Below are 19,923 nucleotides of genomic sequence, written 5' to 3' on the forward strand. Positions count from 1 at the left end.
GCAGGCGGCGGGAGCCGCGGGCAGCTGCAGCCCTCTGGCGCCTCAGGCTCCCCGCGGCGGCGCGGGCGGCGGCCAGCGGGTGGCGCTGTTGCCTCGCCTCCGCCGCCCCGCGCCGCACTGCACCGCTGGCCGCGTCCCGCCGGGGGCCGCGCGTGGGCCGCGCGCCTCCGCCACGGTCACGCGTGCCCCGCCGAACCGGCAGGGGCCGAGGGGAAGGTGCCTCTGACGCCAGCGAGGCGAGAGGAGAGAGGCGCTTTGGTCGCCGTAGCAAGACACAGCTGATCTTGCGTGAGGGGGATAGGGAACCGCCATCCGCATGAAGCGAGGGGCCGGCTCGGGGGAGGGCCCGCAGCTGTGGGGAGAGTGCTCCAGAGCCGCACAAGAGCAATCACGAGCAAAATCCATCCCCAGTGCGACAGGGCCTTCTCCCTCCCAGCTGCCTCACCCCCAGGTCACTCACCCACGCGAGGGTAACCACCAGCGGTGCCATGAGGAGACTGAGCGTGGACCTGTCTGGGGTGTCACCTGTGCCAGGGCAGTGGCAGGCCCTCTCCATCACTGCCACCATTTTGGCAGATGCTGAGCAGAAGGGCCAGAGAGCGATGGGGCCACAATGAGTGACCTGGACCCCAATCACAAAACACCCAAGCTGGAATGCTTCACACAGGGCCCAATCCAGGTGGCAGTGTGGCAAGAGTTAATGCGTCCCGAGTGAAAAAGATGGGAGGAGAGTGGCTGGGCTGGCAGGAGGGACTTACTGTGGCCCAAAGGGACCACGGAGAGCAAGCACCATGGGGAGTTTCCCACTCTGGGTTGATCCCAGCTAGAGGCACAGCCCACCCTCCAGTGAGGGAAGTGTTGGCTGTGACAAATCCATATTGCTCTAATTTGAGGACTCTTTCCTGCAGAAAGCTTTTTCTGGTTTCTCTTTGCCTATTGGAACCACAAACCTTCAGTTTATGTAACCTGTCACAAGACAGCTTCTGACTTCCTCTTCATAAGCACTTGCTTGTTCCTGGCTGTTGCTTACAAGCTCATAATGAAAAACGTGCTCTTTCCTACTCAGCAGCTGTGTTCCCTGAAAGGAGCTTAGAGTTCCAGCACTTCTTGCTGAGCCAAACTGTAGCATCAGCTCCAGTGCAGCTATGGCTGTGTTGGGAGAGGTCTGGCTTCATAGCAGATGGGGGACTGAAGGAGAAAGTTGCAATAGTAACAAATTCAGTAACAGTTATTAATTACTAATGGTAATAATGAGAAGAAGCGGGAAAGAAGGGAACAAAGACCTGTTTGCATGCTAGCTTCCCACCTTCTTCAATAACAATTCCTGTATTTAAGTTTTGTAATTCAGGGAAATAAGAAAAGAGCACAAACTCATTGTTTTAGTTCAAGCAGTCAAAATGGATCCAGTTTATGCATATGATGGGGTATGTGTACTCTAATGAAACAAAACATAGGGAAAGTTACCAAAATACCTCAGCCATACTTAATACTATGAATGCAATGTTGTGTAAGTCCCACCTTATGATAGACCAACCAGCAAACTACAGAGCAGAGGAACATAAGAAACAACAGCTGAGATCCTTGGTAAAATTCTTATTGGCATCAATGTATAGGACATTTCAAGATGATGGTCAGTGTGGCCACAGGGATCATTTGGGAGTTACATATTTGGATATGGACATGCTATCCCAAAAGGCCAAGTAGAAGGCAAAGATAGACCAGGAATGAGAGCCTTATTGAAAGGAGAAACAACACAGTTTTTAAAGGCTTGCCTAGTTAAGTTATTTGTAACAAGTCTTACAAGTAGGATTTCTACAGAAGAACAAGAAAATACAACTAATCTTCATGGTAAAATTTCTTCAGCCTGCAATTGTCATGAAAAGGCAAGTATCCAGAGAAACAAAGGAGCATTTTAGCAAAGAGAAATCGTCTTTCTTGAGAACGAGCTGAAATGTCAAGGACTTAGGGTCTACAGTGTGCTGATAAGACACACCGATGTGTGACCTTTCCCTCCCAAAGCCATCCATCTCTGTTATCACTGCCTGGAGCTGGTTCTGTGTCAACTTTGCATCTGCATCAGTAACTCATTCTGTTCAGCCATCTGTTCCACAGACATCAAACTGTTAAGAAGCCCCAGTACAGCACAGTCTAGTCCAGTAACACAGAAAGAGAAAAGATCTCATTACCATTTGAATTCACAGACTCTCCTGTGATACACATACAATATATTTTATATATGACATGAACATGGTAATTTCGTGAGTAAGTTCCCGGTTATAACAAAGGAATTAAAATCAAACATTTGATATGCAACAGCTATGTTCAGAGGCAAAATAATTATTGAGTTAAACTAGGATTTAAGGTGGTTGTTTCTCACTTTGCAGCCTTTGGCTGAGTTAAAGAAGCATTGCTATTAGCTAGGATGACTATTACGTCTTGCCATTTTAACTGCTGAAGAGTTCACCACTAATTTATAGTCTGAATTAGATAGGCATTTAAAAACCAAGATCTCAGAAAAAAATTATGAGAGTAGATTGTTGACAGGTTTCTGGTGCAATTTGAGGTTTCTTGTTTTGTCTTTATTTATTCAAGTCCATATATGATAGAAAGTTAGGAATTTTTATTTCATTTGGCCACATTCTCTTCCTCAATTAATATGTCCCAAGAGATTGTAAAGTTATATCTGCCTAATTCAGTGGCTTTTAATATTTTTCCTAGCTTTTTTAGCACTATAGAGCCAGGATAATTAAAGGGCAGAGAGATGGATTCCATTCTGGCCTGTAAATCTTCAACAGAACTGGTGCTGAAGTTTCAATAACAAAATCATTATTGTGAATGATTACTGAGCCAGAGAAAACCATTGATTGACATTCAGATTCTTAACTGAATTTGCAGATGCTGCAAAGTGAGAAGATTTGGTGGGAGGTCTGCAAGAGGCATTGAGACAGGATCTTACCCTCGCATTTTTAGAGAGCCCTCCTTCAGAGAAGCACTGCACTCCAGCATTGCTTTTGGGCTTGGGGAGACAGGGACTGCAGAATAGCGCAGAAGCAACATGCTCGAGCCTTGTTCAAAGGGAAATGAGCACTGTGTTTAAAACAATAATCCCTTTGGCTAATTATCATGTGATCTGATTGGTAAATTAGCCTGTATGAAGTTTTTGCTACCACAGCTCAAGTATTTTGAGTACCTAGGGACTTTTATTTTTTAAAGGTAGCTCTCCCAGGAGGGAGGCAGATTCTGCTTATACATTGACCCCTTATATATTCTTAACACATTGTTAAATGTAATCATCTGTTGTGACATAATCTCCAGTGAAGAGAGCTGGATACACAGCCTGATAGAGTCTGCAACTGTGTAGCATGCATCCCATTACAGATACTATACTCTAAGCCATGTGTTCAAGTCTATTATGTTCTAAAGGTTTAATACAACCTTCTGTTTTCACACGATGCTCTGACCTGCTCACACACTAATAGTGCACAAAGCCTGTCTTTGGAGCTAAAACTTGCTCAGCCTTGTTGCATATCTTTCATTTCACCTCTATCTTTGTTTTATATAACTCTCCCCACACTGTCTTTTGGAAAGAAATACACCAGGCTTGTGTTCCCCAACAGAGCTGTGGTCTCTAAGGAAACTCGTGCATTAATTAAGGGATAGTATAATGGGTATGGTTTTGTTTTGTTAACCAGCGCCCCGAGGAGTATTGTTTCACTTATATAAGTATTTTACCCCTCCCCCCACTAACAAATATCAGCATATTTCTGTTAACTGTCATGTGGGTATGTTCAGAACAATACTTATGAGATAAAATTTTGTCTTTTGAAATAGCAAGCAAATTGGCACATGAATGTAATTTCTGTAGTAACTTGGCGCTGTCTTCTCTGGTTACTGGTTGTTGGCCTCCTCCTCAAAAAGTCCTAGTATTGAAGCCAACACCCATGGCCACACACTGGGTGTGCTTGGCAGCTGCAGGGCCCAGATGCCAACCACTGGAATGCATTTTATGTACCAGTGTCTCTGCCTGTGGCTTGGCTTCCTGGCCAGCCTTTAGCAAAGTCTCTTCTCTGGACTCATCTGGATCCAGCACTTGCCACTCTTGCAGCTGTGGAACTGAAGCAAAAACAATTTACAGATGAGCTGCCTCACCATTCCAGGAACTGCTTGCCGGCACCAGCTTCTAGCAAGATACATACAATGAGTCCTTTTAGCATGTGAAAATGATGTCCCACTTGCCTGTAATCGTGGAGGACTGAGTGCATGGACTGACAGGGGACTGAAAAGGCAAAGCACCCTGATAAACCTGACAGATGACACTGAAAGGTACTTCTTGATCTCAAACATGGAAGCCACCATCCGCTAAACTCCTGAGAGAAGCAAACATGTGGGAGACTCCAATTTCTCTGTCAAGTGTCTATTTCAAGTTCCTTTTAGCTAAGGCCTCTAGAAGGTACAATATTGGCTCAGCACCAGATAGTTCACTTACATGGACTTGCATCACTCTCTTCAGCAATTACTGTGGTGATCTAGCCATGGATTTCTCTCTAGAATTCTACAAGATTTAAAAAAAAAAAAAAAAAGAAAATCCACCAGGCAAGCAAGCTGTCTCATTGTCTGGATATATTTAACAAATATAACAGATTGCTATATTTCCACAGAAGGTCAGTTAGTGTAGCATGCAAAAATACAGCTTATTACTATTTATTATTTACTGAGTAGCTTTTTTGTAGTATAATTATTAATGTTTTATATTTTGTAGGCTTCCAATCTGAATGCTTTTGTTGTAGCGTTCCACTGTGGTTTCTCTGCTACAGTACACTCTGGACTTTTACATTTGTCTGGAAAACTGGCAGCTTACTAAAGACATGCCAAGCAGAAAACTGGAGGTTTGTTTTGCTACACACCCACAATACAGTAATTGACATAGCTGCAGTTACATGCATCTAATTCCACTAGAGAAGCATACCCAGGTTCTAATAAGAAGCTGCAGTAAGATGATGTTGATGCATCAGGTGCTGAAACACTCACCAAGCTAAGACTGAATTGCAGCCATTGACTGAAATACTTTTAAATGCCTGCAGCACTACAGGGATTAATTTTCTACCCCTTACTTGTATTTGCTTTGGTGCACACAAAGGTAAATTAATTGAAGGGTAATCTCTCAAATTCTGAGGTTGCATTTAAGAATGGCTGTAGCCTGAGAAAGTGCACAGTTAGTTAACCATCTCACCTTCTGAACTGTATTTAGGAACAGTTACGTTGACAGCAGAGGACAACGCATCCAGCATGTACACTTTTGGCCAATGTATACACACAGAGGAATGAAAAAGATACAAGATATTACTACATGCTCATCTGGAAGGTGTCCTTACAGGAAAAAAACAAAGACAAAAACAAAACCGTTAATTTATGTTATATAAGTATAACCAAAGATTATGGAACTGATTCTTATCTGCCTTACCACTGATACAGCTATGCCTTGTTAACTATATTTAATGCTGACAGCATTGGTGGCACTGGGAGCACCATTATCTACTGGCATTTTAAGTAATCTTTGTGCAGATTTTTCAGTGCACTTTTTTCAGTAAGGTTTTTTTCTTAATATTAAAATATAAAATTCTTCAGTATGGTAGTATTTGGTTAGGACAGTGAGAGTTCCTCTCCTGATGTTTAATCTGAAGAAAAAAACAGTCTTATGAATCAGTACAAGTGTTGGTAAGAGGGAAAAGGTGTAAAATGGTAAGAGGCTAGTGAAAAACTTCAAGGGAAGATAACAAAATATAGAAATATGACAACATATAGAATTCAGTGTAGGTAAACCAAGGAAATAAAACTACTTGTCTCTGTTGATATGCTATAAATCAGCTGGGAAAACCTATGTGTTATTATAAACTAAAAAAATCTACTCCATTTTTAACACTCATTGAAAAGCAAGCAAGGATTTAAGTCACTGTAAGAAAAACATTGAGAATGACACTGTGAGCATTTTAATGCCACATAGAAGCATTATCTCTCTAACCTGAGTCTTAAGAACACACAAGCTCAAAAACAATATGGCAAACATAACTATTTTTACTTTCTCATTAATTCTTACTAAGGCAGAGAAAGATTTCAACATAGATTAAAAATTTTGAGGCAATTTAGTTTAGGGAGAAGGGGTATTAGAAGAGAAGGTGACATGTAAAAAATGATGGTGTAGAGAAAGCTATTTAGGCATCTGTATTTTGCTGCTTATACCCCAAAGAGTATATCCAGTGAAATTAATAAAAACTGTGTATCAGTAAATGGTTTCTACATAATGAATGTCTGAAGCATGCTACTGGAGTACCCACTGAGACAGAAAGCTTTGCAGATTTTTATAAAATGGTTTAAACATTTGTTTGCATCATACAGATGAGGTTAAGCAAGACAAAATCTGTCAGACATATCCATCTTCAGTTTGTAAGAACCACATAAGCTAGCTATGGGATACATTCATCTGAAAGGCCTGTTGTGACACAGCTCTCAATGACGAGTGTTCCCCTTCTGTAGAATTTATTTTTCACTATATTTACATGGCCATCATTCTGAACCTGTTTATCAAGGTTTACATTACATGCTTTCTCTTCATTCTTTTGAATGCCTGAAAAGGAAAACCGTAGGTCTATATGAATATAAGCTTCTTTTCACCAGGTAAAAGTGAACTCAATATAAAGGTACTTGTGAGGGTATTAAGTCTGCTCGTAGCCTGTGCTAGCTGATTACCCAATCCCTTCCCTTTGACAGGAAGGATAAAATAAATAAAAAGCCCAACAAAACACTGAACAATCTCAAGGAACTTCGTTAAATGACATCCCAGTGACAGAAGAGTCAAACTTTTGTTATATAAGCTTGTTGTGGTTTGACAATCCCAGGTTCCTCCTCACTTTGGTATTTCAGCTGTTCTTTGAGCCTAGTTGCATCTTGACATGCTTAAAGGCAGTTGACACCTGGGTCCAGTACTTTAAGTGGCAGGTGGGAAATTGAGAAGTTATACAGATTATATAGATGTTATAGAGAAAGGGTAGGATTAAAAAAAAGTCATGAACTCTTGGCTCTGATATTAAGAGAGCTCATCTCATAAGCAGACCTACTTAATATTTTAAACATAAACCTCTGAGGATCTAATACTCATGTGTCAGTGAGTGGAACCCTGACATTATGCCATGAGTGAGCTGGAAAACAGTTCCTTTGCTGATGAGAGCCACTATAGTGTTTATGATTACATTTTCTGACTAGCATATACAATGGAGGTCTAGACTTTTATAGCAATCTTAACAACACAGTAGTTCAACAAGTTTAAAATGGCTGATCTCCAGTTCCAGTAACATCTTACCACTTCCTTGGTTACAGTCTTGTTTCACTTCAGTAATGTGAAATGATCCTTCCATTCACCCATTTGAAAGAATAAAATAAAATCCCACCAGTGTGGAATAGTAGGATGGAGACTTCAGGGTCTCCTTGCACTAGTTTTACCTCTGTGTAGCTGCATTACTGCAGTGGATGTGATCCTGGATTCATGTTAGTTATCCTAATTTGAACTAGTAAGACTAGAAAGAACAGGCAGCACACTTCGAAGACATACAGCTGCTTTTCAAGTGTGAAGAAGGAGTCCTCTTTACATGCCGTATACAGTAAAAATCAAAGTAGATCTATCTCTTTTTCATATAAATTATAGGGGCCTGCACTACTGGCCAAATTTGAAGGTTCATTCTTGTTTATTCTGAATGGATATGAAGGATCCCAGGTCACCTTCTATTAAAGTAAAATTGCTCTCAATCCCTGGCTAAATTCTCCTTCCCTAGTAAACAGCACAGCTATCCATTAGTGGTTGTATATACATGCAGTGCAGATGTATATGGTCATAGATACTGTGTATGTGATATACCTACATATATATATTTTACACTATGTGGATAGACACTGCGTATACATACAGTATTATTTTCACAGATGTGTGTACAATATCTTGGTACTGCTAGGGAGTAAGGAGAAAACATATTCTGTAAGTTGTGTAATGAAGAGATGGTATTACATGGCAAATACAAAATCTGTCGGACTTCCAGCAAAGTCAGTTGCAGCAGGACAGCTTGCATCCATCTCCTGTTTCGTAGAGGCAACAACAATGGTGGGAGTAAATCTTCTAACAAGTCTCAATAGATGAAAGTTTTGTTCCCATTTTTTCCTGCCTCATCCCCACGTGTTTTCCTCCACACTACTTAGGCAAATTATTACTTTTCCCTTTACATTGTCACTTCATGCAGTCCAGCCCTGAACCTTTACTGGTTTTGCATCTTCTGTAACATTCTCACCCTGGAACTTTCTGCTGAGTGTGTATGTGTCTGCACATGTGCAACTGTCAGAAATGTTCCTTTATATTTATTATGTTATTGAACCTTTGAGATAAAATGACTGTTAAAAACAAGAGGCCTCATCTAAGTGCAGTCTTTGAGTGCCTAGCATGGGTTTTACAGATCACAGAAACATACAGTCTGCCCCTATTTTTCTTCTTTCATGGAAGAACATTCCGTAGCAATTGGTGTTTGTGTTTACTGGAGTTCACATCTCAGGAAGTAGTTCAAATCAGAATGCAAAGGAAACCAATGTTTTACCAGAGAGAAGAATATGGAGAAAGTAAATAGTTAATTTTTATTAGGCACAAATCACATTTCCATCAAGTGCAAGCAGTCAGCTGTTATTGTAGGTCACTAAGATACAATGAATTATTTTCTACAGTTCATGGAAAACATTAAGCAGCTGTAATAAAGTCAATGGTATTTCCTTCCTTACTGAAACATTACTTCAGCAAATCCCCCTGTTTTGTTAAAATGCCATTTCATGCTTGATAAAATTTCATTGTTTTCTTCTTTTTATATTTTTTTATTTATTTTATTGATTGCTTCAGATAGAGAAAGCACTGAAGGGAAAATATCAGAAGTTGCTTTTCATGTTCAGATGGATGAAGAATGTTCTAAACTAAACCAACTATGAACAGAAGGGGGAAGGGAGCACTTCAGTGGCCTTTATATAACATAGATATTCAGTCCAGGAAACATACCACAACATAAATGTCTTTTTAAGACATTAAAACTCAGCTTAAACAAAAGCTAGAGTATTTCATTTCATAGTTCATCACATTGAGTTTTTCCTTATGTATTTATCTATAGTTATCTGTGCTAACATACAAAGTTACTGTTTTCAAAGTTTATCTTGATTTATAAACATTTATTTAAATCCTGCATAAAGTATCTTTAATAAATGCCTTTAGGTCAGACAATAATACATCTTTTACTCTTGTTTTCTTTTCAGATCTGATGAGCACAAAGAATTTAAGGGTTCCTGGGAATTCTGAATTAATTAAGAGATGGTAAGTTTTCTTTTGGGATACTAATCAGCGGTGAATCTCTCAAAACACTGTGAAATGAAGAATGACAGACCTTAACCGTACATATGCAAAAAACTGGTCAGCCAGCTGGTTATGCATTATCAGGGAAACACTTTTACTTTCTACAGGGAAACAGCAGCCTCAGTGTTTCAAAAATATGCATAGTCCTATGGATTGGCTCACGAACAGTAGCAGCTGGACCTCAAGTTAGGTACCCACACTTTAGTAAGCAAACTAACAATTCAGCAGAGGAATGAGAAAAATGTAGGAATTAGTAAGGGTTAGAGGGGCATGTTTGGATGGGAGGTTACAGCATTTTCACTAGCTGGACAGGGATACAGCTTGGATAAAACCAGCAAAGACTTTTGTAAGTGTTGCATTAACAATTGGCATGCTCGCTTTTTTTTAACAGTTAGCACTGTATTAATAAGATGGAGTTTCCTTCCCCTCCTCCCTTTCAAACTACTTTAGCTACTTCAAATATATGTTCAACTGAATATGAGTTTGGAAATGGCAGATCACACCGCAATTTTTCCTGAAAATTCAGAAACAGTATCCTTGATCTTGGACAGCTAGTGATAGTTTGTAAAGGTTTTTAAAACTAACATTGCTGGAGTTGATAGGTGCTGGCCCCATCATAAGCGGGGCATTAATATCTCTCTATAGAGAAATGGGTCATGTTTGTTCCTAGAAAATAAACTACCTAGCCTAGAACCTGGCTTTTTGCCACCTATTTGCGCCATCACAGCGTGGTGGCTTTCAGGAGAAAGTTTCCCCAGCAGGGAGAAGCTCATATTTTAAGGAGTCAATTCACTTGGCATTACATTTATCTCTGGTTTATAATGTGAGGCTGATGTCTGTCACCCCCAAACTAGAGGGACAAGGTAACTGGTGAAAATGGTAGAAAATGTGAGGAATCCACTGCCTTATTCTGTGACCTCAGAGACTTCCTGGGTTGCTGCTAATATGAAGCTGTGGATTTGCAACTGGCAGACAAGGAACCCAGTTTCTAGTACAATCAGCAAGATTTAAGTACCTAGTCAGCTACAGCCACAAATCTACTTAAGACCCATAAGTATTTTTTAATATCAACCTTCAGCTTCTTACCTCACCCTAGTGAAGCAAGACCTTCCATCTCGTATCACATCTTGTGTCCATCTCAGCTATATTGTCAATTCTCCGTTCTTTGAAGAAGAGCTTCTCTCCCTTAGTGTAAAACATCCACCCTGGCTAGTGAGCTCTAGCATATCCATGATCAGGTCTACATTTGGCGACCTCTTAGCATTGGGAATGCTGGGTTAAGCTATGGACATGCAAGAAAAACTTACATGGCATAGCTGCAGAGAAAGACTAGCATGGCCTGAAGGGGTACAGAATGAAGCAAACGTACTCAATTTAGAAAAACAATGGTTGGTAGTTACTCCATATAAGAAAATCAAGAACACAAGACTGAGGGCTGGGAAAAAATCATGGAAGCTGGAGGACAATGCAGCTTGCTTTTGGAGAATTTGATTTTCTGACCAACTCTTTCATTAACATTCAACTGTGTATTTCACAGCAGGACTGATTAATTTAGAAGAAGTAATTAAAAAAGTGAATTGTGCTGTGAATTCTGGACTAGATATTTACCAGGAGCAGCAGTGACAAGGGTAAAGCAGTGTATACATTACATTCAGATATGTTTTGTTCTGGTCTTCATACTTAGTGCTGAGATGTTTGTTCCCTATTACCAGAGTTCTGTTCGTATTTCTAGGAAGTGATAGTGGTAATTTGCTCACTCTACGTTGATGCTACTTTCTGTGTGCCGTTCCTAGTCTGTTGCATATTTTACAGGGCTCTGCATGTATATGTGATGAAGTCATCAAAGCCAAACATACTTCTGCAAGTCTTTTCTGCTCTTTTTTTCTACCCATCATACATTTTCTTACTAGCTTATTGAGTATTGTGGATATAAATACAGTTTGCTGCAGTTTCTTAGAGCTGATCCTCAGGAGGTTCATCTACCAGTAAAGCAACCAACTTAATTGAACCGCACAATTTTAAGGTTGGAGAACTAAGAGGAGCAGACTTCAGCCCAGTATGGAAGTCTGCATGGACATACACATACAAGACAAGCCTGAAGAGGTACAGCTGTTGCTCTCCAGGAACACTTGACAAAGATGTGCCTTGGTAATACATTATTTGATGCATTAACAACACAAAAGACTGCTTATCTTTAACCAGACGTTTCCAGAATATAGGCAAGGGGTTATTAGTCATAACTATTTAGTTAAGACAGGCCAACATGGAAGTTATCTGTCTTTTATTATTACTTGTCTTCCACCTGCATTCTAAAAAACTCATATATTTTTTCTATATGGTGCCTACCCTATAATAAAACCCTGATTGTGCCATAGCTTTAGCACCAAGCAGACCCACAAAAAGCTGTGAAATTTAACTATGGCAAAAACCAAATGCTATTAACTAACACATAATAACTTTAAATCACAAATTTGCACCTTGTCTTAACTAACTTTATTTGCCAATAAGCATGCCTCCATTCTTATGCTGAGAGCATTTCTACATCAGAATCTTATCTTTCCTGCAGTTAAACTGAGCAACTCATTGTCTCATCAAGGTTAAGATCAGAAGAGATCATTAGATCATCCAGTCTAATCAGTACATCACAGGTCATTGCTTTTCACTCATTCACCTCTGTACTTTTATCTTGTCTTCAGCTAAACCATTGAAGATATCCAATTGTTCTTCAGACAAGAGATTTCTCCTTTTCCCCTCAGTAGTTCTCTCCCCGTTTAGCTACTACCAATTTATAATTCTGTTATTCTGTTTCTTCTTTATTTTAAGAAGTAATTTTTCAGTCTTCTGATAACATCAACTATTGTGGATTCTTCTTGTACGTGATTCTCAGGCAGCTTGGAATAACTGTATGCTCTCCAGTTTCTCTGTATTTTTTAAAGTACTTGACACCACAGATGGGATTCATTTTTTATAGAACTTAATCACAGAAAATCACCATACACAGTAACAAATATTAATAATTTTTCAGGAGTTCACCCACAAAAATCAGCCAGCAGGAAGGAGGTCCCAGTACTTCGCCTCACTTGTGATGGGGGAGATTGGATTTTAACTTCTCCAGTGTCAGTTGCTTGTTTGGTCAGGTACCTGGATGGTCTCCTGGGGCCTTCCAGCAATTAGTGAGGAGACATAGGCTCCCTCAGAGAAGTCAAACCATATATTTCAGTCAGGGTCCTGCTGTGATCAGCTTCTAAATCCTCTCCTCTCATCTAGTTCTTGCTTCTGACAAGAAAAGCACAATTCTGTGGTGAGCAGAAGTCTGAGCAGTGGCTTTGACAAGGTCATTGTTGGCCTGTAGGTGAGTCAGTCACATCAGTGCAGATCTTATACTCCTGTAGCTGAAAATGGGAGTGTCCTCTGGAAAGGTCCACAAAGAGAGGGTGACAAGTATCAGGGTTGGTATTTGTGGTCAATACCCCTTATCAGCAGTATAAGGTCATTTAGTCTAATGGGTCATTGCGGTGATTACTTAAACAAAAGAAAGAAAATAGCACATCCCTGGTTAGGGACAGAACATGTAAACAAGGGGTTTTGTTAGAATCCATGCATGCTTGTGTACACACACAACCCTGCAGTCAACTCTACAGGTATCAGAAGGCCTGTCACCCAGGGTAAATGCATTCACCAAATCTAAACAGGTGACCATCATCCAAAAGTAATACTAAATCTCTGAAGAACCAGAAAGCCTTTATTGTTTCAGAATCACTTGTTCCTAGAACAGGGTGTTGACCATTCAACAAAAGGATGAGATATCTTTTTTTTTTTTTCCCCCCCAAGAAAGCAAGGTTATAAGTATGCCTGATTAAAAAGCAGAATTTTTCTAATAGTCCTAAAATATAAAAGTTTACTGTGGCAGTCTTTAAAAGGTATGTACGTAATAGCCCAGGTGTGTAAATGTTAGTTAGGCTGCATTAGAATGACCTGTTTACACCTCAAAAGGAGCTAACTCAGATGTGCATGCTCTTTGACAGTTGCATCTCCTGTACAAACAGTTTTTCCCACCGTTTTTCCTTTTTTTTTAAATAAAAAATTGTTTCTTTTTGGACATGCAATATTGAGGGAAAATAGTCTCAGATGCCTGCAGGTAAAAGCACTTCTGTGTAACAACTGTCACTAGTCCTAAGAGGGCTCAGATTAAAAAGGGAAATGTTCACAAAGACCATAACAAAAAAATAAACACCACATTAATATTTTTGTGTCCTAAAACTAAGAATCAATCTTGCCTCTTGGCTGACAGGCTGAGTGCTTAATCTTGAATATAGGACCCAGCAGATGGTTTAACTTTTGGATACTCTCCATTTGAAAGAAAGGCAGATTAGACTGTTTGCTACATGAGATACTCCACAAACACAGGGAGTTATTTTCTTTTCAGCACATGCACTAGAATCTTACAGGCTCACTTACACAGCTTGTACACAGCGTCCACATAATATATGGTTGTAGAAAATATTGGATCGTTTGATACAATTTTACAATTGATGTTCATAGAAAGCAAGACCATTCTTTTCATGTGATGGCAAATAGAAATTAGTTTAATTTTAAGGCGGTCTTGTAACTAATTTCTAATTGAGTGTCACAGTCTTTGGCATGTTTTACCAGTTAATGTGCAAAGGGGCAACATGAGCCCTTTGTACCACCAAAGGGGTGTTTGTCAAAGGGAATTCTATGTCCAAAATGATTATCAAGTCATGTTCACAAGATTTTTGCTTTTCAGTTAATTTTTGTATGAATAATAATAAATCCTAGACAATACTGATTAGTTCAATGCCAAAACTGTGTTTTGAGCAGTTCCTTTTTTTTTCTGTGTCAGTATGGGTGCCCTATAATCTATAATTGTACATAGTAAGTGATCAGTGCTAACTGTGCACCCTGAACTTTACACCCATTTTCAAATAGACAGTAGGTGCTGGATAGCATGAAATCAGTCTCAAGGTAATGTTTTCTTTACATATTTTTTTACTTTGACTTAATAAATTCTTGAAGTATCATACAATTTTATCACACTTAGCAAGGTTCCCACCTACTCAGATTTTTCCAAGCTCTGGGAATTTTTATGTTACCCTAACCTGCTCCTCAAAGAAAATTAAAAAAAGTGTCTGAAACCTGGAACAAACATCTGCAGAATATGTCTGTATAGAGAAAAAGACAACTGCATGGCCACTGACCCCTGTGCTCTGAACTGCCTGAAGGAAAACCAGCTCTGATCTAGAAGCCTTGTAATCACATTTCTCTAGTTTTGAATCAGACTTCATTTAGTAGGATCTCAGAACCACATTAATTGTTTCAGGATCAGAGCTGCTTCATATCTAGTTGGCCTATAACAACTGCCCAGATATTTGCTACTACCTGAATACCTAAAGAATTCACTGCAGCATGGAACTAGTGGATAAAAAAAAGTTTACACATAACTCACAGAAACACTATCCTCAGATTTTACATTTCCTCAGCCAGGGTCCATCATCTTGTGCTGCAAAATAAAAAAATAATAAAATTAATAAATAAAAAAAATAGTAGCATATGGGGTTCTTGTCCACCCTTTGGGCTCCCTGGTGTTGCCTTGATATATGGAAACAAATCCATGGAACTTATATTCTAAATGTAAAAGTAGGATCACCGTCCACTTCCCTAAGTGTGTAACAGGTATTTTCAGTGATAACTGCCCAGGTAGTCTGTATGATCTTTTAAGGTCTAACCTTCTGAGATAGGTATCCACAACTAGTGCTGACTTTAGGAAAAGCTGACCTGGACACAGGCAATTCCAGGAGGCAGCCCGACCACATCTGTGATCAGTTGTTGCACAGGGATTTCTCTTTGGGGGATCTGCCTGTTTTAATAAATTAGTAGGTTAAACTGTCTTTATAGTCAGTATGGTTCTATAAGGTAATTCAGAGCAGTCCACTTAGGAGATTGTCTTCACTAATCAGCTGTAAAAGGCCCATGCTTTTTTCCTCTCACTTGAGGATGTTTGTCATATGTTTGTCATACCCAAAGAAGCAGCTGAGCCTGCTTTATTCTGGTTCTCAGGTTCCCATCATAGTTAGATTTCTAGGTGTCTTTCAGATGTACAAAAAGTACTTCAGCTAGTTTTTATCACATGTAAGCAAGTGAAGGTCAAACAGAAGAGACTCATTTAAGATAATAATACTAAGACAAAATACTGGTATTCAAAACACTTGAAACTCTCCAGTCACACTGGAACTTTGATTTTGGTTTAATCAAATTTGTCCCTTTCCCAGTATTAGTAACTTCTCGACTGTTACCATCAAACTTCTTTATTTTCCCTGGTTGCAGATTTAAAAAAATACAGCATAAAAACATGAAGAAAACATTTTCTTATAAAGTCCTGCATGTTTTTTGACAACGCTAATCAAGGGAAAAAATGCTTTTGGAAGGTCTGTTACCTCTGTATTCTTGTTTGTTCACAAATTCTACTTCAGACTGTTCAGAATTTTTTTCAGATTTCATTTAATTTTCACAAAGATGCACTTCTCTCCATTATGTTTCTAGATCTGGCACAGCTCCAGGTAGATGACATCATTTGCTCTTCCCTCATCCACTAACGCTGTAACCCTGTCACAGAATGCCACCAAATTTGTCAGACACAATTTGCCCTTAGTGAAACCATGTTGGTTGTAATCAATCACCTTCTTATTTTCCATGTGCCTTAGCATAGTTTCCAACAGGATCTTCTCCATGATCTTTCCAGGCTCAGAGGTGAGCCTGATGGGCCTGCAGTTCCCCAGGTCTTCCTGATTTCCACTTTTAAAGATCAATCTTCAACTCTTTTTATACTTCCTTTAATTGTTTTCTTTCTTTTCTCCTTTTCTTGTCACTTTTTCTTTCCCTTTCTCTGCTATTAGGTTTTTTTTTCAATTGAAGGATCAAAAAAATTTTGTCAGAACAAAATTTTGCCCAGGTCAGAGTAACAGCACTACCATACATGTGTCTGATTTCCAGCTTAGTTACAGGCTGTGTAGAAACCTGGCCAGTACCAACTTGCACTTCCCTTGTACTTCTGGCATAATTTTCTTCCTTTCGCAAAGGATATTCAATGACAAAGTTACAATGTTCTTCTCCATACATATATATATAAGAAGTCCAAAGTGCAACAACTGTCTATGTTAGTGCCTCATGATAAGAGAAAAGCACTAGGGACTTGTGAGGGGGAGTCACAGCTATGCTACTAAACAGAACAGGTTCTCTTGTTCTGATGCACATTTAAGCCACAAGGTTAAATGTGCATCATTTAAGCAAAAGGAGTTACCTAAGTTCATGCATCTTATTTCTCTTTTATCCAGCACAAGGTGGACACATATCAACCCTACTGCAGACAGTCACAATTACAAGGACTCACAGTGCATATCAAATGCCTTTCCCAAGCACTGGTTGGGGAATTGCTGACTAGCCCAAACCAAAACCATGCCAATGTAACAATTAAACAGTATGGAGAATTGAGGATCCTGCCCCTGCTTTGATTGCTAATATAGATAGAGCTAGAAGTACCAAGAACAGTCTGTATGGAAATAGAACTGAGCAGCAGTATTTCTGAAGACAGAACCATTGAGGGCTATGAAGCACTAGGGCAGGTTGCCCAGAAAGGCTGTGAAATCTTCATCCTTGGAGATGTAAAAGACTTATCTTGAAAAGCCCCACGCAACTGGATCAAATTTTGATATTCACCCTGCTCAGCCAGAGGCTGCTTAGGACAACAAAGTGTTCTCTTTGGATAGGTCCTTTACTGCTAGGGATTCACCAACGCATAAAGTCAGGAGGGAAGATTGGGAAGCAGACACACTATGACTGATTAATATCTTGGATATCGCAGCATGTTACTGAAAGAACAGCCTGTTTTGTGGCTTGCCATCATTAATCAAAACCTGTCAGGCATGGGTATGCTGCAGATCTAAAGCTGCGCTTCACATTCTAATTACTACTTCCAACATTTGGCTTTCATTAAGACCAGAAAAGTCTTTTAAAACTATTTTTATAGGACAAATATTGGTAACCTGGCTCTCCCAATATACCTTTTCTTCAGCTCTGTTAACTTTTTGGCTAGAGTTGTGGGGGTTGGTTTGTTTGCTTTGTAAAAGCCTCGGGAATAGTCTTTTTTGCCTGTCTACTTCTAAAGCTCTAAACCAGAGCCAGGATTTGGGACAAGAGAATCACAGAAAAGTTTATGTTGGAAGGGACATCTGGATCTCACCTTGTAGATTTAGATACCCTCTAGCCCTCAAGCACTTAGATCAGGTTATTTGGACCTTGTCCAGTCGCGTTTTCACTGTCTTGAAGGATGCAGATTCCACAGCTTCTCTGGGTACCTGTTCCAGTATTTGGCCACTCTCATAAGATTCCCTCCCACCTTCTATCTGATCAGAATTTATATGTTCCAGCTTTTTTCTGTTGCCTCTTAGTCTGATCAATAGTTCTTCATCTTTTCTAAATTCTTCCATTAGGTAGATGAACATGACAATAGAATCCTCCTTAGACTTCTGTTCTTAATGTGAAACTAAAACATTTCTCCCAGCCTTTCCTTGAGATCATGTGTTTCAGCCTCCAACGATCTTCATAGCCCACTGCCAGATTCATGGTAGTACATCAATGACCTTCTTGTACTGGGGAGCTCCACATTGAACACAGTACTGCAAATCTGGTCTCGCAAGTGCTGAACAGATCAACCTGCCAGCTACACCCCTGCACAGCCCAGCATGCAGCTGGCTTTCCTCACCATAAGAGCAACCCAAGTGTTCATGCTCACCTTGTCCACTATGATTCCCAGGGCACCAATACTTTCTGCAGAGCTGCTTTCCAGCCACTTATCACTCAGCCTTTACTGCTGCACCGCTGACTCCACCAAAAGTGCAGGACTGCTCTTAGGCTTGAGATTCCCGTCAGTCCATTTCTCCAGATGCTCTACATAGCAGATTTGCCTTGTACTGTATCTCAACACACTACCCTCAAGGTGATGTCATCTATGAAGGTTCTACAGGTGAATTGTAGGTCTTTATTAGACATTAGAGATGCAGGTCTTTATCAGACATTAAATAATATTGGCCTCAGAATCCGATTATTCCTTGAAGAATGTCACTAGTAACCATCCACTGGCTGAACTTTGACCACAATGCTTTGAGCCCAGCAATCTAGCCAGTTTTCCAAATGCCTTTTGTCCACCTAACCTTAAAATATCTCACCGATATGACTATGGGAGGCCATGACAAAAGTCTTGCTGAAGTCAAACATCACCCACTACTGTTGCTCTATCCACAGAGCCAGTCATTGCATCATAAAAAGCAATCAGATTGGTTAGATTTATTTTGACCTTGGTACATCTATGCTGGCTGTTTCCAGTCATCCTCTTATCTTTCATGTGCTAAGAAATGGCATCCAGGAGGATTTGTTTCATAGTCTTTCTGGGATTAGAGGTGAAGCTGACTGGCATATAAATCATCCCTCTTTCCCTTCTCGAAAATTGCCTTTTTTCTTTCATTAGAAATATGTGTATTTCTTGTTACCATCATATTTGAAACATAGCAGTAAACCCACATACTGAGCTGTATTCTGGTGACATAATCCAGTTTGGGGTTTTTGTTTTTTTTTTTTTTTTTTTAGTAACATGTTGAAATATTGAGCAGGCCATTTGTAAAATAGCAAGATAAGAACATCAGCTGCTGATGAAAGTGAACTGATGTAACATGAACATCAGTGTCCACCAGTATTCATCAGTATTCAAGTATTTAGTTTCTAAGACTGGACACTTGAGAACACCTTGAGAAGTGTTAGAGATTACAGGGAACTGAGAGCAAGAAGGAATAGTGGTAAACTGAGAAGCCTATTGAGAACAAAGTTAAACAGAATTGATACTATTTTAGGGATGCATGGCTTAAAAAAAACATTCTCCTTGCTTAGTCTCACTGTTTTGTTCAGCTGATACAAGTAGTTCATGCATTTATTTCTGAAGTACAATTCACAAGGGTAACATTAAGCTAACAAATCTGGGGGAAATCTGTATCCTTATTACTCATCTGAGACAGGCCAAAGAAATGTCTTTAACTGTTCTTTTTACTTCTTTTTTTTTACTTTGCTTTTGTGTTTGTTAGTTGAGGGAAGTCCAATGAACTGAAGACAAGTTTAAATGTACTACTCAAGAGCCAACTAGAGCTGTAACAATTGTACACCTAATAGTTGGAAATGAGGCAAGCATAACAAACTGTGAGCAGTTTGTTACAGTCCGTGTAGCAGTCTTTGTCACGTCCTGTGTATCAACAGAGCTGAGCCTTGCTTTATACCACTGTGGGTCAGAAGAAAAAACACTAATATCAATGAACTGACAAATGCAAAACCTGTATGTGTTAAACCAGAATCAGACCTAAAAGGAGAGCACTTAGGCTTCAAAAACTCAATTGAAAGTTATATAGACTGTATTTAGTAAAGAATATTGATGTTTGTAA

At 39.6% G+C, this 19,923-nt stretch overlaps 1 long non-coding RNA gene across 1 annotated transcript in view; it reads left to right on the plus strand.

Annotated features, from left to right (window-relative positions):
- The first annotated feature begins 183 nt into the window (after nucleotides 1-183).
- Nucleotides 184-19,923, plus strand: part of LOC121086770 — a 49,185-nt gene continuing 29,445 nt past the window's right edge. Inside the window, exon 1 of the long non-coding RNA XR_005827451.1 lies at nucleotides 184-9,385. This is a non-coding gene — a long non-coding RNA (uncharacterized LOC121086770). The remainder of the gene's footprint in view (nucleotides 9,386-19,923) is intronic.

This window comes from Falco naumanni, chromosome 4 (assembly GCF_017639655.2).
Source record: "Falco naumanni isolate bFalNau1 chromosome 4, bFalNau1.pat, whole genome shotgun sequence".
Taxonomy (NCBI): Eukaryota; Metazoa; Chordata; class Aves; order Falconiformes; family Falconidae; genus Falco; species Falco naumanni.